The following is a 19,276-nucleotide window of genomic DNA, read 5'->3' on the forward strand; positions in this document are numbered from 1 at the left end:
GAAAAAAAATAGTTATCCTTGATAACCGTGCTCTTTTAAAAAAAATTTTATTGCAGTATAATTAACATAATACAGTGTTAGTTTCAAGTATACAATATAATGATTCAGTAATTCTTTTTTTTTTTGATTCAGTAATTCTATACATTGCTTAGTGCTCATCAAGATAAGTGTACTCTTTTTTTTTAAATTTACTCTTAATTCATTTTATCTATTTCACCCACTACCCCACCCACCTCCCCTCTGTTTGTTTCTCTGTTTTTAAGAATCTGATTTTTGTTTGTTTGGTTTTTTATTTGTTTGTTTTGTTTCTTAAATTGCACATATGAGTGAAATCATATGGTATTTGTCTTTCTCTGATTGACTTATTTCAGTTAGCATTATATCTTCTAGTACCATCATGTTGTTACAAATGAGAGCTCTCAGTCCAAATTTTTGTGGATCCCTGAAAGCCTGATTTATGTACTCATCTTTACCTTGAGTTTAATCCATGAATGTGAAGGAAAGCCTTTTCTCATAGGTGTTTGCATTCCAGCTTGTGCTAGCAGTAATGCATCTCTTTTACACACATATTGTCTATCTGCCCTACAGTCTCTAATGTTTTTGACAGAGATCTACAGTTTATAAAGCCTTATTAATTTGTTGGGAGAGTAACAACTACACATGTGTAGGTTGGACATAACTGGATCCATTTTCCCTGTTTCAAGATGGAGAATTTACCTAGATTGTTTTTCTTAGCTTTCTAGTTTATATTTATATGTAGCCTGGCTGCATCCATTTTTGTAGTCAGTTCTGCTTGACAGAACTACTCTTTATATTTTTTCTCCCTCCTGATTTTTTTTTCCTGTACTGTTTACTTTACCCCTTCATTGGGACATGGATTCAACCTGATATCCACTTATTTTCTGTTTTCACAGTAATCCTCTCAATTATCACAAATTAGCATTCAGAAACATTTTTTTTGACTATGAAAATTATCATGGTCTTCCTATAGTCAAAGTTGTATAAAAAATAAGGATTCAAAAATTTATACACTTTAAATTGCTTTTACATTGGCAATACCAGGGATGTTAAAGAAATATAGTATATGAGTTACTCTTGAGTAACTTGCTAACTAACCAGAAATATAAGGAAGCAGGGACATTGATTTAGAAAAATCACAACATTAAGCAGGTTTTTATTGACATGGAAATTTTAGTTCTCTTACTGAATTTCTAATGACTGTCTTCACTTGCATGTAATTGGTTGAATTAACATTTAAATGACATTCAGTCTTTTTTAGATTTATTTATTCATTTATTTATTTATTTGAGTGCAGGAGGAAAAGGGGAGGAGCGGGGCGGGGGGGGGGGAGAGAGAGAGAGAGAGAGAGAGAGAGAGAGAGAGAGAGTCTTAAGCAGATTCTTCCCTGAACATGGAGCCTGAGGTGGGGCTTGATCTCAAGACCCTGAGATTAATGGAAGATAGTTGGAAGAAAGGCAGGCAGGGTCAAGAGGCCCTCTTGTCCAAGGAGGAAACTACCCTTAAAAGGAAAAAGACTCCATCCTGTTATTCTACACTACCCTGGAAGGTGCCTTCTACCCTTTCCCAAGTGAACAATTACCTGATAGGTAGATGAGCACATGCACAAAAACCTGACTGGGTGACAGGTGCATGGAGGTTAATCAGATTAAAACGGCCTGCCAATATTCTCATTGAAACCCCTTGCTTAGGGGATCCCTGGGTGGCTCAGTGGCTCAGTGGTTTAGCGCCGCCTTCAGCTCAGGGCATGATCCTGGAGACCCAGGATCATGTCCCACATCGGGCTCCCTGCATGGAGCCTGCTTCTCCCTCTGCCTGTGTCTCTGCCTCTCTCTGTGTGTGCCTCTCATGAATAAATAAAAAACAAAACCCTTGCTTAGAAACTCCAACAGCAACCCTCTTAGGTCCCCTTCTTCTTCAGGTGCTTTGTACTATCACTCAATAAGCTTTGCTTTGCCACACACAGCACTTTTCATCTGGTCTACTTCTTCATACTTCAAAGTGGTGTGACCAAGAACCACAGGCACTAAAGGAAAAGAAATCCTGAAACAAGATCATGACCTGAGCTGAAACCAAGAGTCAGAGGCCAACTGCACTACCCAGGAGGCCCAACATTCAGACTTTAAAACCAAAGCTTCTGTATAGGATTTCATCCGTTATCATCATCATCTCTTGTCCTATATCACCCCTACTTATTGATCATAGGCCAGTAGGGCTCCTCAGTCAGGGCTTTTGGTCACATAAATCCAACAAGTAGGAAAACTGTGTAGGAAGAGATTTAGTCCTTTTCAGGCTGATAGGAAACGTTTACCCTATGGAGTACAAGTTGATTTAAGTGTGAACAGGTCTTCCTTGGAGAATCACAGTCTTCTGTATAGAATCTTTCTGTATATGTTCTATTTATAAACCTCCCACCAACTTAGATGGGGCTTTCTGTTTGAGAGGTCATTTCTTTGTCAGAAGGATTATAGAGCATAGATATACTTTCAAATTGTTCACCTTTACTTTCTCCACTTTTTTTTTAATGAAGTATTTCTGTTATATATTTACCCACTTTTGGGCAAGTATCTGGACAGGCAGGCCTCTGAACGCATTGCTCAGGCAAGACATTATAAGACAGTTGATGGGTCATTTTTATTATCATGGATCCATTTATTCATGCAACTAACATGTCTTATAGTTGAGTTTTTTTGGCAAAGCTATAGTTGAGTTTTTTTAAAAAAGCCTTATATAGGGAAACTATAGAAAACAGTAGTGAGGCATACCATTAGATTTGGACTTTTTGAAAAGATCTTAGTACCTAATATGTGAGGTGATACAAATTATTAAACTTAGAATCAGCAGATATAAAATTAGTTCCACACAGTGGCTCATCTTCACCTGAATGTCATATAAGTGATACAATGTGTAAGTAAATTTAAAATGTAGAGTGCCATAAAATGTGAAACACTGAAGTTATTGTTGGTCATTAATAGTAATATGTTTTTGTTCAGATAAGCTAGTTGGAGCAAAGTAGAGTGGTAAGATTTAGGAAAGTTTGATATAGGCTGCAAAAAAAACAAAAACAAAAATTGGATAATCCATGGATAAAGAACAATTTTAAAGGTAGAGGAAGCTGAATGATCACAACCTCATAGATTAAACTGAATAGGTTGGAGGACAGCAAGATAAATGGTCAGCTGATATGAAGAATGTGTTGAAAGAAGTGAGGAAACATATACTTACCTGTGATTAAAGAAATCTTTTTCCTAGAGAGATTATATAAAGATAGATTGCTATGGCCAAAGGTAAAAGAGGGAAATATGAAATATACATTAAATTGCTCCTAATATCAACTATCAGTCAACATTTTAAAATGCTTTTTTTCAAGTAGGAAGGGCTAGTTTCATTTACTGCCTCATGTAGCATTTATAACAACCCTAGAATGTAAGGTATATTATTTTCCTAGAATCACATGTGGACTGAAACTCAGATATGTTAGTTGGCTAGCTTAATGACAAAAATGTTTAGGTATAGAACTGGGATTTGAACTCTGGCATTTTTAGTTTGGAGTACAGATTCTCTTTTATCCTCCCTCTGCCCATTTTTAAAATTTTTAATTCGGTGTAACTAATATACGGTGTTCTAGTTGCAGGTGTACCAGATAGTGATTCGTGGTTCCATGTATTACTCGGTGTTCATCAAGGTAAGTGTGGAGTACAGACTCTAAATCATAAAGCTACACTGTCTCTTTTGGCCAAAAGACTAAATGATAGTATGTAGAAATAGTGAATAATTAGCCTCCAAAATAACACAGCTTTATTCATTTTTAAGGTAAAGTATTTCACATGAGAAACAACAATATAGAATATTTTCACTATCACAGGCTTAAGAAATTTTAATGTTGTAACATTTGTTTTATATCATTAAACCAAATAAAATATTATAGTTGTAGTTAATGTCTTCTGGAAATTCTTTCTGATCCTAATTCCCTCACTTCCTAGAAGGAAAAACTACCAAGAATTCAGTATTCATTCGTCTCGTGCAAGGTTATTTTTCAAAAATAAATTTATTGCACAAACTATTATCTAAAAATAGTTTGTGATAATTTATATAAGTTTTAAATGTTATGTAAATTGCATGCTAGGTTCAAAATATTTTTGAGGCTAACACATGATTATACATATAGCTCTTGTTCATTCATTTTAACTTATGTAAAGTCTTCTATTTTATGAACGGACCACAATTTCTCTAACCACTCACCTCTAATGGATAACTAAACTGATTCCAGTTTTTCTGTTTTATATACAGTGCAGTTATGCATACAAGGATTGAAACATCTTCAGATTGGGTTACTCTTGTTCTGCACGTAGGGAGCTTAGAGGTTGCCACTGTGTCTGAATAAGAAGTAGAAAGCTGAAGGGTCTGAAAAATCAGCAACTCCTCTTAGATCTTTAAGAGAGTGGAGAACACAGCAAATCACAGTTCCTGGTAATTGTGCTCCCAAGATTGGAGAGATGTACAGATGATACAGAGATCATGGATGGCTTCCCAGAGCAGAGACTAGCCAGTAGGAAGGATTAGGGTAGGAAATCTGAACTATAATTGACAAATGGCTAGAGGTTCAGTGTGGACAATTCTGAGTTAAAAACTCTAGTTGGGTGCTCGCTTCGGCAGCACATATACTAAAATTGGAACGATACAGAGAAGATTAGCATGGCCCCTGTGCAAGGATGACACGCAAATTCGTGAAGCGTTCCATATTTAAAAAAAAAAAAAAAAAAAAAAAAAACTCTAGTTGGGGGATCCCTGGGTGGCGCAGTGGTTTAGCGCCTGCCTTTGGCCCAGGGCGCGATCCTGGAGACCCGGGATCGAATCCCACATCGGGCTTCCGGTGCGTGGAGCCTGCTTCTCCCTCTGCCTGTGTCTCTGCCTCTCTCTCTCTCTCTCTGTGTGACTATCATAAATAAATAAAATTAAAAAAAAAATTACAAAAGTGATAAAAAAAAAAAAAAAAACAAACTCTAGTTGGACTCTGTCATGGGGGACCTCTGTGCCATTGTGAGTATTGCTTCTAGGAGCTTGACCAGGTTCTCACAGTAAATATTGGAGAAAAATTCCCTTATTTTTCTAGCAGAGGAAGAGGAAAAGGAACCATTTTGAAATACATTAGAGCACTCCTGTTCTTAAGAAGGCCTGCCCTCAGGAGAAACTAATCACTTAGCATCTATTGTGCTGGGGTTTTATCAAAGACTAACTTACTTGACAGGAAGGAAGTAATCCATTCCAATTAGCTCTAGATTCCAAGTGAAAGAAGAGAAATATCTAACTTTAACTTTCTTTAGCCATCCTGTCCTACCTAAGGTGGGGAAGGGGGATTTAGAAGCATGTATGAAGTTTACATTGCAGGAGCAAAAGCTCACTAAAAGACCGAGACCTAATTATAGGACTGGTAGATGCTTCCCTTCTTCCACAACTTACCACCACATTACTAAAGGACTATTTACAATCATTACTTTTACCCAGGATATCATATACAGCTCTTGAGAAGAAATTACAAAGCATACTAAAAGGCAAGACAACACAATTTGATGACACAGAGCAAGCACTAAACCCAGACATGGCCGGAATATTGGAATGATCAGATTGAGGTTTAAAACAACTAGGATTAATATGCTAAGGACCCTAAGAGATAACGTAGACATCAAGCAAGAACAGATGGGTGATGTAAGCAGAAGGATGGAAATCCTGAGAAAGAACCAAAAAGAGATGTTAGAGATCAAAAATACAGTGACTGAAGAAGACTCTTTCATGAGCTTATTAGTAGATTGGGTTCCTCCTATATTTATATGATCTTTATAAAGATGTGCTATAAAGACCTGGACATTTCTTTGTTAGCAAGATGTACCAAGGAATGAGATAATGGGTGCCAAATATGTCTCACAAGAAGTTATTCTTGAACACCAATATCTATTAAGGTGACCTTTTCATCCAGTGTCAGGAATGCAGTGTAGGTGTGGCTATTTAAACGCATCACCACGCTTTTTAAAAATCCGTTTTTAAAGTTCTTCATGTAGGGAAAAGAACCTTTGAAATCATGGGCAGCAAGGCATTTAACTTTTATTTAGTGTGCTCTAGAGGTAATTAATCTTCCAGAGAGTTTCTAAAGCTGATAATATAACAACGGGTGCATTTTTGTTGGACTTGACCTTGGTAGCTTGATCTGAACCCTTTAGTATGAGTTTGTGAAGAATGGATGGAAGTAAAGTAGTGAAGCCCTGTTTCTCTCATTTGTTGCACTTCTATTTGACCTGAGTCCCGGTGAGATGGATAGTTGGCTCTTTATACATTGGGTTGTTACATATAATGTTTACTTCAGCAGCAATAGCTTTATCTCCTCAACTGCCCTTGAAACTTAGCAGAAAAGTTTTATATGATCATGTTCTTGTTTCAAAACCTTGTTTCTTTAAAAAATGCGTAACTGTATTACTAAGAATTGACTTGATTTTCCTTACTCACTGAGATCTGTAGACCTGCCAAGTTTGAATTTTATGGTTTTAGAAAATAAAAATATGTATATATTTATTTATTATATGTAAATATATATTTACTTATTCTCTGCATGCTGGCAGAAAGGTCAGTGTTCTTTTCCAAGCTCATATTTCATAGATAGCTATGTGACTCAATTTAAAAATTATAGGTAAACGTGGGTTCAAATTCTGGAATAATCCCATTAGCCAATTTCTGAAAAAATAAATCTGAGAATCAAACTTTTTAGCTTTAACTATTAACTATTTTCCATATTGCATATGTGTGGGGAGGAAGCTTTAGACAATACGAAAATAATTGGATTCAGTCTTACGATGCGACCTTGGGAAGATATTGAGAATAACTGGTGGGTTTTGTTTTTGTTTTTTACTCTGTTTAGCATATGCGGTTTATAAACAATTATATAATATTGAAATTATTGGCTTTCTTTTTATATTCCTCATGAATGTTACTATAGTGATGTGCTGCTAAATGTTTAACATCTGGCTCTTAGGCTAGGAGGAACTTGGGTTTGTAGATTTGCCTGTTTCTATGGTACAAATACTTCCATCATTGCTGATGTCTACCAATATGCAAAAATTTAAAAAATTTAGCAGTCAGCTCTCAGAAGCTAGGCACACTGCTAAGTATAATTTTGTCTACTTCAGTGATGTAAAATAAATTTATGAGGACATTTTATTTGGTAGTGTTATTTTAATAACTATATGTTTGCATATCAAAAATACATTTGAAGTATTGTAAGATGTTTAAAATGAGATAATTGACGTCTTAATAGTTTATTTTTGCTTTTGTTCCCCTTGCCTGAGGAGACATATCTAGTAAGAAGTTGCTATGGCTGTGTGAAAGAGGTGACTGCCTATGTTCTCCTTTATGAATTTAATGGTTTCCTATCTCACATTTAAGTCTTTAGTCCATTTTTACTTTATTTTTCTGTATGATGTAAAAAGTGGTCCAGTTTCATTCTTTTACATGTTGATACCTACTTTTCCCAACACCATTTGTTAAAGCGACATTGGATATTCTTTCCTATTTTGTCAAAGATTAGTTAACCATAGAGTTGAGAGTCCATTTCTGGGTTCCAAATATTACTTTGATCCAAAATATTAGAGAAGAAAAGAGGACTTATTTTTTTTCTTTGAGAGCTAAGAAGAATTGGAATAAGATTTCCTAGATTGATTTAGCAATTTGTTAGTTAGACTGGTTCAGTGATTCTCTAAGGGTTCCATTATTTTAAAGGAATGAATTAGCTCACTATCTTCAAGCATGATCATGGTTAGTCTGTGCCTCTCAAATTTTCACTTAGAATGGAAAGAACACCAGTAGGACTTGATTCCTTTGGTTAATGGGTAATTGCAGATGTAACTCTGTTGTCTTTCTTTAGTACTTGCTCAAGCTTTGGTCCCTTCCTAAATAATTACAGTCTCTTTCCTTTTATTTTACGAACCAGTGAAAAACTGCTTCTGCAGTAAAGACTCCCATCCATGCTCGTTAGTGGGATATGTAAGAGTTGAGTGTTCTCTACATCCCGAATATGGTTACCATCTTCTTCCTCCTGCTCCTCCTCATGCCCCTCCTCCTCCCCCATCCATTCTTTCTCCTCCTCCCCATCCATTCTTTCTCCTCCTCCTCTGTCTTCTTTTAATACATCACACCATAACTCCCTACATATCACAAAAACCTGATGAGGTCGGAAATCAGCAGCTTTAGGTTTTAGCTTTTCCTTTTTATATGACAATAAATAGGAAAAAGAAACTCAGACAGATACATTCAATTTGATAACATTTTCTAAGATGATGTTACCTAGAGTGTACTTTACAACTTAAAATACTTTGGGTAGCAATCTTACAATTTTAGTAGCCAAGTTGTTTTAGGAAAACAGAAAAAATAAAAAGTGGTGTAATCTTCATGGAAGGCATAGGTCTAGAGAGTCACAGGTTTTCTTGAGTGGAAGATTTTAAATAAAATAACATTCAGTAATTTTTCTACATTGTCTGGTTGAAATTGTTACATGGGATGGCCAATGTGACCATGTTGCCAAATCTCTTTTTAAACTATGGTAAAAATAGAAAATTTCATAAGCGTGTGTGTATGTATAGTTTGTGTATAGTTTTTAAATTTAATTCATTCTTGGTAAGAAATTAAAGTTGCAGCAAAAGCTACAAGTCTCAATTAATGGTTAATGCAACATCTTCTAAGAATAGCAGTCAGTGTATATAGGTACTTTAAAAAATATGACATGATCAAGGTCCTGCATTTTGTTTTTTAAGGTTAGACTATTCTAGAAAATATGTTCTATGTTTAACACTTCTCTTTGCTGGAGCCATTTTCTTCCACCACAATGCCTTATTTCTCAATTACCCAAGCCAGAATATCTTCACCCTTCACCCCTTGGAGGCCTTTTTTCCAGGTTCCTTTCCAGAAAAACCACAACCCACAGGTATCCTTTTATCTTTCTGAATTACAAAACACCTGTTTACTATTACCTTAGCAATTAATTGTAAATTCAATACAGTGCATGATAATTCAACAAATACTCATAAACCCAAAACATATGTAAAACCTTACACTACAAAATTGCTCATAATATTTTTGTGACGTTACTCTATTGACCTCTTTTGTTACTACTTTTCATGATTACCATATTGACCACTCTAATAAAACTTGAAATTTCCTCCCTAGTATACATTTCAGCCTTCTGCCTTTGTATGGTATTCCATGGGATATGGATGATATTAACTCATGTCCAGCCTCAGTGGCTGACTCTGATTCATATTTGCCAGTCGATATAACCCTGTTGATTGGTTCAAGGATAGACTGTAACTAAAGCCTAGGTAGATTAGTACATGGCATTCTAATAGCCACGGTGATTATTTTGGTTTGTTCCAAATAGGACTTTAATAGTTAAAATGTAGAAGACTTCTTTCTTGTGCTGTTTTACCCATTTTACCACTGTGAGAAAAGGCAGCATGAGAATTAAGTCAACCTAAATAGTTGATCAAAATTCAAGTTGGTTTATCTGTATACTCTCGATTGATATTTTTTTTTTTACTCTCGATTGATATTAATCAATAAATTATCTTACCTTTTATGCCATTTTGAATTTTCTGATTCTCGCAAATGAAAACAGTCTAACTGACACAACTCCCAAATGGACAGCAAGTGGAACAGGATCTGTGTCTCATACTTCTTTATGTCCTCAGCACCTGGGAAATATCTAATCACAGGAGTTATTCAGTTATTTGTACTGATTTGATATTGGAAATAAACTCCAGGCTTCTATTTTCTTTTTCTTTTCCTTTTTTTTTTTTTAAAGATTTTATTTATTTATTCATGAAAGACACAGAGAGAGGCACAGAAGCATAGGCCGAGGGAGAAGCAGGCTCCCTGTGGGGGAGCCCGATGTGGGACTCGATCCCAGGACCCTAGAATCATGACGTGAGCCAAAGACAGACGCTCAGCCACTGAGCCACCCAGGCGTCCCCAGGCCTTTTATTAAAGCTCATCATAGCTGACATCATTTAGGAAATCATCAATTTCCAGAAGCCAATTTCAAAAATACCCAAACTGGGAAGTTTGCCATATTGCTTGGGATGTGTGTATACCACCAGAGAGCTGAAAAAATATATACCTAAACAAATTCTTGGAAAATTCATTTTATGTTAATTCATCATAGGATTGACACAAAGAAAAAAGTTGTCATGATTCAACTTTAAGATGTAACTTTCTTGTTATGAAATTATAAGATATATTTAGTAAAAAATTGTAAGATGAATGGTCCTTAAGAAGGGACTAATTTTGCCACTTCTAATGGACATTTCTGATTTATCAGCTGAGTTTTGACATGTTCTCCTCCTCCTTCAAATTCTTTTAAAGTGTTTTAGATGCCTCAGTTTGGGAGTAACAGGCTAGGGCTAGCTTATCTTCTTGAGAGCATGATTTAAAAAGAGTAAAGCCATATCAAGTAACAGATTTTTAAGACTCATTTTTAGAAACAATGACATAATATTTTCATTGTAAGTACAATATAGCCACATTAAGAAATAGAAAATGAAGAAAAAAGGAACCCTAATGCAATTAGCATTATTTGCATATTTTTTACTTAAGTAATGTGCTTTTATTGCTTTCTTGTCTTCGGAGACATGAGACAAAATTTTAGGTTTTATTTTTGATGTAATTATTCATGTAAATGAACTGTGGTACTAGCAAATTCTTTAGGTCTTCTTATTGCAGATTTTAAATATGATAGCCTTGAGGTGAAATCTGAGAATGAGATTTGTTTGGATATACAAACATCTTGTTTGCCTTGAGCAACTTTATGGGGCTGTGGAGGCTGAAAAAAATGAATCATTAAAAAAATAAAACACAGAGCAACTCCTTATATGGATTGCAACAAAGTAAGGAGGGAGAGAAAGCTTTAAATCCCCAATAGTCTCACTTATTTTTAAATGAAACACCATTTTCTATTCCCTTTCCCAAATTTAAATTAAAATAGGCATGTAAAATTATTTTTGTTAGCTATATTTTAGCACAGAAATAATTTTTTATTTGGAAAACTATCCTTATATAGCAGACATATTTCTCCATTTCAAGTTGTATACTTTTTAAAGGCAAAGGCATAGTAATAGTACTGATAGCTTTTTACCCCTAAGAATTCTAAATCATTATCTAGCATGGAATTATAATACTTTGTGAGGTATGCTCCTTGTGATAATTTGAACTTCAAAGAAACACACATACAGAGAGATGTAAAGATTTATTTAGTGATGCTAGTATTGTTATGTTTAGGACTAAATTTGATTGTTCTTTTAATTTGGTCAAATTTAACTGTTCTCCGGTATTTCTAAGAAAAAAATTAAGATTCTATATCTATAAGAGGTCTTAGAGGTTGTGTTGGGAGGGAATGTTAAATCAACATCTCAAAAATACTCTGGTTTGTTTTTCAGTGTTTTCAGAGATCCATTTTGTCAGTAGTTGGTTATTTCATGAATTACTAGTAGGTTCAAATGATTGAAACAATATAAAAATAAGATTAGCTTAACAATTTAGGTTCTAGGTAGGAATGATAAATAAGTTGTGCTGTGCATTTGCAATTACTGTCCCCTCCTGAGCTCCTGATAGACAATGATTATCAGTTACGGAGCGTTTTCCAACCGGGCTTGAATATTGAGACATTTCAGTTGGCAGTTGAGTCAAAACATATTTGCTGGCTTGATATGAATCACAATTTGCATTTCCAACCCTGGTCAGCTGTCTTGCTTGGGAGAGAAAATAGTCGGGGTTAATACAAATCTATTGCCTCTACTAGAAAATCAATTCTGAGAGCATGCCCTGCTGATATATCATCAGAGCTGCAGCTGTGTATATAAACTACATAACATTAATGACCTAAACTAAGGGGCCTTTACTGGGGCCAACATATATGCATGAACCTAACTTTCAGAGGACTCTTAGCCAATTTCATTTCTAGCTTTGGCAAAATGTTAGGGGAATGCCAGGAAACAGGGATTCCCCCTTTTATCCAATGATTGCACTCAGATTTGATGCAAGTTACAGAAGTAGAAGAATAGAAAATCCTTATGGTGACTAAGATTAGTGCCTGAATTCTTTTTTTGACTGGAAATATTCAGCTTAATACTATACCAGACTCCTTTATTAATTGGTATTATCTTACATGAATTTTAACTAATGTAATACCCTTATGTTAATGGTAACTATGCCCTAATGCTAATGATGATTAGCATAATACCATAGCCAACAGACATTTATAACTACTTTTACTTTTAGAAACGAAAGCTGAGGATCATAGCTATCTGTAACTTAGAACTTTATGGCCCTTATTTAATACCCTTACTGGTAAAAACGGTGAAAGTCCGACCACCTAGTATATTCTGGGTACTTAATCAGTGTTAAAACATGAGACTTGAAAGAAGACATGATATTACTGTACTCATGTTCACTGCCTTTTGACTTTGTGCTTTCCTCTTCATAAAGCTTTAGCACATTCTCCTAGAGCAACTAACCAGGACAATTGCATTATCTATAATCATTAGTTTCTCCCTGATTCACTGCTTATAATTGACATCACTACATTTAGTTAAATTAAATTTGAAAAAATGTAGTGATTGAAAATAGCCAGTTAAGTGAACCAGCCAAAATGAACAGTGATTAGTAATGAAAAAAGATAATGATATGCATTGTGATAATTATTGCAATGCTTTTCTATCAAATGATCCTTTTAATTCCTTTCTCTTTCTCTCCTTTATAGCTGGCAGACTTCTTCTGTAAGTATTTTTAGAATTGAGTGTTTATTTTAAAACTAGTTGAGTCAAACTGATTGTGACATTCATTTTTATTGATCCTGACAATGAATAGAGACAAAATAGATTAAGGAACTGTATTTTTAAAGGTTCTAGTTCTGCTTCCACCCCAGTCATAGTTTCTATTCCCTCTGTGTAGCTCCCTGATCACTAAACATTACCTGGCGGGTTTGGCATTGGCTCACGGCAAAATTTTCCACAATTGATCCATCCTACCTTCCGATGAAATATTAATAACAGAGCATAAAGCCAACTTAATAGAATATGTCCTTCCATAAAATAAACTTTTTTGTTTATCACTTTCCAATGTCATTATCAATGTCATGGATGAGGCTTATGGCTACTATACTGCAGAACTATTTATGATATCAGAATATAGCATTGTTCTCAGGTCACCTGTGAAAAAGCAACCTGTCATTATTATTCAATCTAATTTTCTGCTTCTGATGACCTTGAATCCATCTAACAGTTGGGCTACTCTGTTAAGCACTGCAATATTTAATACATTTTCATGCTTTTTGTTTAATTTTCCTCACAATATTCTGTAATTTAGAATCAGGTGGTTATTTTTGGCATTTCAATTTGGCAGCACAAGTTATGTTAAAACAACCTACTAGTACAATGGATAAATAATTGAAACTTGAAAACTGGTCCTGGAGTCCAAATATATGGATGGATTTCCCTCTAGATCATTACAGTTACTGGATATGTGACTTTGAATTAGGTCTTTTGGGTTCTTATTCAGTTTATTTAGCTTTAGTAATATATGTTTATGAAGGTGGTTATGAGAATCAGTTGAAATAATGCAGTAAAAATACTTTGTGAACAATTATCTTTGGTAGCTTGGTTGACTCTCCAGTATTTTATATGCATATGCTCATCAGGGGTAAATTGAGAGAATGCCAAGTAATTGATTTATAATTTTGTCAGGGTTGCAAACAGTTGATCTAATGGTAATATTCTGATTTAAGATTTCGGATTTTTTCCTCCTTCTCTCTGAAATTGGTTTCCATGTAAATACCACATTTATTCTAAATATCATTAAAACTTTTTTTAAATTTATTTATTCACGAGAGACACAGAGAGAGAGGCAGAGACATAGGCAGAGGGAGAAGTAGGCTCCCCACAGGGAGCACGATGTGGGACTCAATTCCGGGACTACGGGGTCACCCTGAGCCAAAGGCAGATGCTCAACCACTTGAGCCACCCAGGTGTCCCTAAATGTCTTTGTTATCTCTATACTTATCTATTTATTTATATTATCTCTATATTTACTTCTAGTAAGGACTAGGGACAAAGAAAGGATTATTTTCCACGGTAAGTACTTGAAAAAGAACATGCTAAGCCTGTTTTGAACTCCCACTCCCAAACTGTATTTTTTTCACCAGGGCAATGTAGTTCAATTGAGATGTTCTTTGCTTAACTGGTTCCTTAGAATAGCAATCCCAGAAAGGATTTTAAAGATCAACTTTTCCTTTAGTTAAGAGAGGTTATTGTCTTGCAGAAACATAAGGGCATTTCTTTGTAGGATAATAGTAAGTCTACTACAAAAGAAATGACAGTGACATTATAAAACTTGAGTATATTTATGTACCTAAAATAGGGGGAAAAACACCAATCAGAAAAAGGCAGCAGGACTTTAAAATATTACCAGTTTTCTATCCAGTCCCTGCAGTTAGTTCTGGTCATGATTACTAATTTATCTATGCAGTTTTAGAGTTATTACTCACTTTGAGGAACACATTTGCTTCTCTTCATACAGTACTTTTTATTTCACTTACCAATGACAATGAATTATCTCATCTTTGTTCAAATGCATCAGCATTCTAACATTTTGCATTGCTGCTCTGAAAAATGTCCCTATACATTAAAAATTTTTAAATCTCTTTTTCATTGACAAAGCTCAGAGCACTTCAGAATTGAATGCTGTCTGTTCTTGTGTCTGTGATCCCTTTCATGCGATGCATGTTCAAAGGGCTTTCACATACATATTTCAGACATTGTGATCTCAGCTTTTGAGAGGGTACGCAATATTTTACTGCCACCAAAATGAATGCAGGTTTCTTTGAAGGACTACCGATCTCGGTTTCTTTTGTCAAGACATATTTATGCATTTACTCTGCTCATGAAATGCTTTTACACTTATTCTAAAGAAGTAAGTGGTAATATATAGATGCTTTTATTTTTCCCCAATGGAGCAAGAAATTTTATCCTAATTTTAAAGGAAAAACTTTTATTACTATTAGAGGGGGAGAGGGGAATAGGCCATTGGAAAGTTTACTTTTTAAAGGCTGGAAAATATCTTAGTCTTCTATTTCTTCTTTAAAATGGATTGCACTTTTATTTATGGTACAGATTGAACTTTTATTAAATGATTGACACAGATGGTCTGAGCATTTATTAAATTAAGTTAGATAAAACCAATTTATTTATCTAGATGATACCTCTAGGTATTTTGTCACAAATATTAAACTATAATATTTTCCTAGAAATGTAACAGCAGAATTCATTCTTTTATTTTAAAATGTTGGATATGGTTGTATAAGTTTCTTTTGGCTGCTGTAACAAATTACTGTAAATTTAATGGCTTACAGGAGCACCCACTTATAGTCTTATATTTCTGGAGGTCAGTATTCTGAAGTGGATTGGCAGAACTATGTTTCTTCCAGAGGCTCTAAGGGAGAATCTGTGTCCTTGCTGCCTGCATTTGTTGGCATGGACTCACATTACTCTAAGCTCTGATTCTATTGTCTCATCCTCTGTGACATATCCTTCTGCCTCCCTCTTATAAGAACCTTTGTGATTGAGATAATCCAGGATAATCCCCTCATATCAAGGTCTTTAATTACATTTGCAAAGTTGCTTTTGCCATGTCAGGTCACATAGCCACAGGTTCCAGGGATTAGTAAGTAGACATCTTTGTGGGCCATTATTTTGTCTGTCACAATGGTCATTTTAAAATGTGTGTTTATAAAGGCTAAAAACACTAAATCTAAGAGAGAAATTTCTCTTTTAAATTATCATCACTATTACTGTAATTTTTTTCTTTCAGTGAGATCATTGTAGCCATCAGTTTCAGCAAAGACACTTTTACTTAAATCAATCTTGATGAGTTAAACTAGAGAAGAAACATAATTATGATTTCTCCCAGGCCATATAAATCAGAAGGAGAATGGTTTGTCACTTCTTTTAACAATGACTAGAGGCAAAGGGCATTTGTACTGGATATGTAATTTCCTTATGGAGATAAAATGTATGTGATTGGGGATTTGTAAGAAGTTGCTTTTTAGAGACCTGTGAAGATGATCATCCCACTTACATGGCAGAACTATATTCTCCAGATTGACCACTAAGAAAGCACTTGCCTCAGGTAATAATATGAACAAGAAAACACATCTAGTTCTCTGAAAATATCCTAAATAATGTTTTAGAGATGATTCGGCTATATCTTGGAATCAGTATGTTCAAAAAATCTTGAATATTTCTCTGCCACTATGGCAATTCATTGTAGTACTTCTAGTAACTGTTCCACAGAACAGGATTAATGAGTTTTGCTTTTGTCCTTTGTCTAGAAGGAATATAGTCCATATATATATATATATATATATATATATATATATATATATATCTTTCCTATGAAATGTGGAGTGAATATTCTCTTGTCACTGTTCAGTTTTGAAATGATACTAGAAAGAAATAAACTAAAATACTTCAGTGATTTGAACCAAATTTGAACACTCCATCCCATCCCTATGAAGGCAATGCCATTAAAGGGGCACTCATTCTAAAAGACTAGATATAAATGCACCAGTTAGAGTTCTTCATTATAATTTTTGAACAAAGGAGGGAAAAGATAGAATTTCAGATACTTGATCTACTCTTTTGAGAGAGATTTTTATAGAAATAGAGGATAATGTAAGTGCAGTGAAAACAACATAAGATTGATATGTAGAGGATGTGGTGTCCACTTTGCTTGAGTTAGTTAGGTTAAATGGTCTGAGGAGGTAAGCCTTCCCTTGATTAAATACAGTTATGCCCCATTCTGAATCTATTTTCCATTGGTCTATAATGTTCCAGACACATGATAGGGAGTTAATATTTCTGAAAAGAAAAGAAGGAATATAAAACTAGAGTATGGGATTATTGATATAGATCCCTCAGTTTATTTTTCAATTAAAGGTTCATAAATTGAATTAAGACAAAGCTTGAAAGTGAGCATGTTTAATTTGTCTAAAATAATTATAATCACTAAAATTATATAATTTGGCATTGATCATTTGTTTCTGATTTCTAAAACTCTATATGAAAAAGAAAAATGATATTAGAAGCTAGAGGGACAAATTTAAAAATAAATTTAGCATGACTTAATTTTTTATTCATAATATTAATGCATTTTCTTTTAAGAACATAATCAGATTTGATGAATATAAGTAAAATATCTTCTTGTCATCCTGATATTGGGTACATAGGTATTTGTATAGTTCAGATTTGTAGCCAGTGAAACAGTAATGCTACAGACACTAAGCTTTAAGAGCTTACTCAGATGATTGCCAGGGGAACCTGGCCCCTAAAATCCAAAGGAAATGTAGCCGAATCCCAAGGTACTGTAAACATTTTTCCTAGACATCTTGGGTTGCAAGCTCTTCTTTACTGGTGAATTGGTCTCTTTCTGGATCACTTTGAAATCTCACATATGCTTTCCTTTTTCTGTTTCATGACATGCCCAGCAAGATCTCCATGCCTTTTCGTAAATCAAATACACACATTCTCACATTCTCACTAGATCAAGTTTTCAGATTATATAGAGTAAACCTTGGTGTTTTGGAGCAATGAAAATACTTTTAAACCATAGGGTGGGGGACTTGTAACTGAATACAAGGCATTTCTGTTCTCAAAAGAAGTGTTTTAGTCATTTTTGCTAGCTTTGCCTCTAGCCTCATTAATTATCATCAGAGTAACTCAAAGTCCTCTGACTTAGTCTCCAAGATCAGTTTTGGACTTCTCTTTTATATCTAAAAAGTTAGTGAAATGCTTTATTAAACAATGGCCTTTTAGCCCTGAATCTCACCATTCTCTTTTTCTGACTCCTCTCTGCAAACAGAAGGAGCATATAGAGGTTTTCCCTTTGATGAAAATTATGTTTTCTCCCAAAGGAAGAGAAAATTACTATAGGAAGTTCATGGATTAAAATAATATTTTTGTCTATATTAGATAGTATTAGTTGAAGTTACAATACTGCTGTTAATGTTAGAGTATAACCGGTAAAGGAGAAAAAGCCTGGGAAATTCAGTCAAACGGTTTAGAGCTTCTGACACATCACAGCTCTTTCTATGTTTCTTAAAAAGTCAGAGTAAAGATTACAAGGAAATGGTTTTGTTCAGAGCTCTTGGAAAATTGAATAATAAAGCATACATGCAAGACTAATGGAGGCTCAGGTTAAGTCTGTTTGGCTGGAGAACTAAAAAAATTGGTTGTTCTTGTCCCTCCAACCATATGTACAAGAGGGCTACCTTTTAAAAAGAGCTTAGCTCTATCCTGGCTAGTCAAGGAATACAACACAGATGCCTTTCTATTCATGAATAGACCCCCATGGTTTGGGGTCCATGGTTACCAGGACAGTAATGAGCTGGGATCTTTCTTTGGGTACATGAAAAAAATCTGCTATTGAAAGTTGATAGTATTTGAGAATTTCACCAACTTCTCAGAAAGAGATTAATATGGTATAGATACACATTAAATTAAATATTGGATTTTTTTTCAAATATTCCTAAAGAGAGATAAGGTGAATTACTTCTCCAATATATTCACATATTAAATAATAATACTTAGGTCTTGAAGGAGTTAATGCAACCTTTGCAGGAATATGAATTCAAATCTCTGAATAGTTGCTTACAGAAATGAGAAGCTTTCCTCCAGTGAGTGTCTATTTGTGCCTAGGAAAGGTCTTGTCTACACAATTTCAGTATAAGCAATAATTTCACTCCATTCAAACATCCTTTTTGAAATTATGTAGACAAGATTGTTTAGTTATTTGAATGTATATTTTTAATAAATTGTTTTTGATGTCACTTGAGAATAACCCAAGGCAAGTATTTAACTCATAGTCAAAACCAGTAAAAACAAAATAGTACAGTATTCACAGTGCCAGATTTGGGAGCTACACAGTCTGGGTTTGGATCCTTCCTCTGTCATCCAGTAGCTTATGACTTTGGGAAAATTACTTAACCTCTTTTCTTACTTTTTCATCTAAAAAATGAAGATAGTAACAGGTTCTCCCTCAGAGGGTTGTTGTGAGGAGTAGAGGAGTTAATAAGTAAAAATTGCCCAGTAAATTGGAACTTTAGAAATATTTTCTATAATCTGTTGATGATTATAGAAAACGTATGTTACCTATGAAACAAACATGTGCAAAA

General features: G+C 34.5%; 1 long non-coding RNA gene and 1 other non-coding gene across 2 annotated transcripts in view; one reads left to right on the top strand and one right to left on the bottom strand.

Annotated features, from left to right (window-relative positions):
- The window catches only part of LOC102155421, a 28,476-nt gene extending 12,890 nt beyond the window's left edge, over positions 1-15,586 (bottom strand). The window contains exons 1-2 of the long non-coding RNA XR_005369741.1: positions 15,456-15,586; positions 9,629-9,760 (exon numbers count right to left, since the gene is read on the bottom strand). This is a non-coding gene — a long non-coding RNA (uncharacterized LOC102155421). The remainder of the gene's footprint in view (positions 1-9,628; positions 9,761-15,455) is intronic.
- Positions 4,659-4,765, top strand: LOC119876991. Its single transcript, XR_005369849.1, has one exon. It is a non-coding gene; the product is annotated as a U6 spliceosomal RNA (small nuclear RNA).
- Positions 15,587-19,276: the final 3,690 nt, after the last annotated feature.

The sequence above is a fragment of the Canis lupus genome, chromosome 14 (genome assembly GCF_011100685.1).
Source record: "Canis lupus familiaris isolate Mischka breed German Shepherd chromosome 14, alternate assembly UU_Cfam_GSD_1.0, whole genome shotgun sequence".
Taxonomy (NCBI): domain Eukaryota; kingdom Metazoa; phylum Chordata; class Mammalia; order Carnivora; family Canidae; genus Canis; species Canis lupus.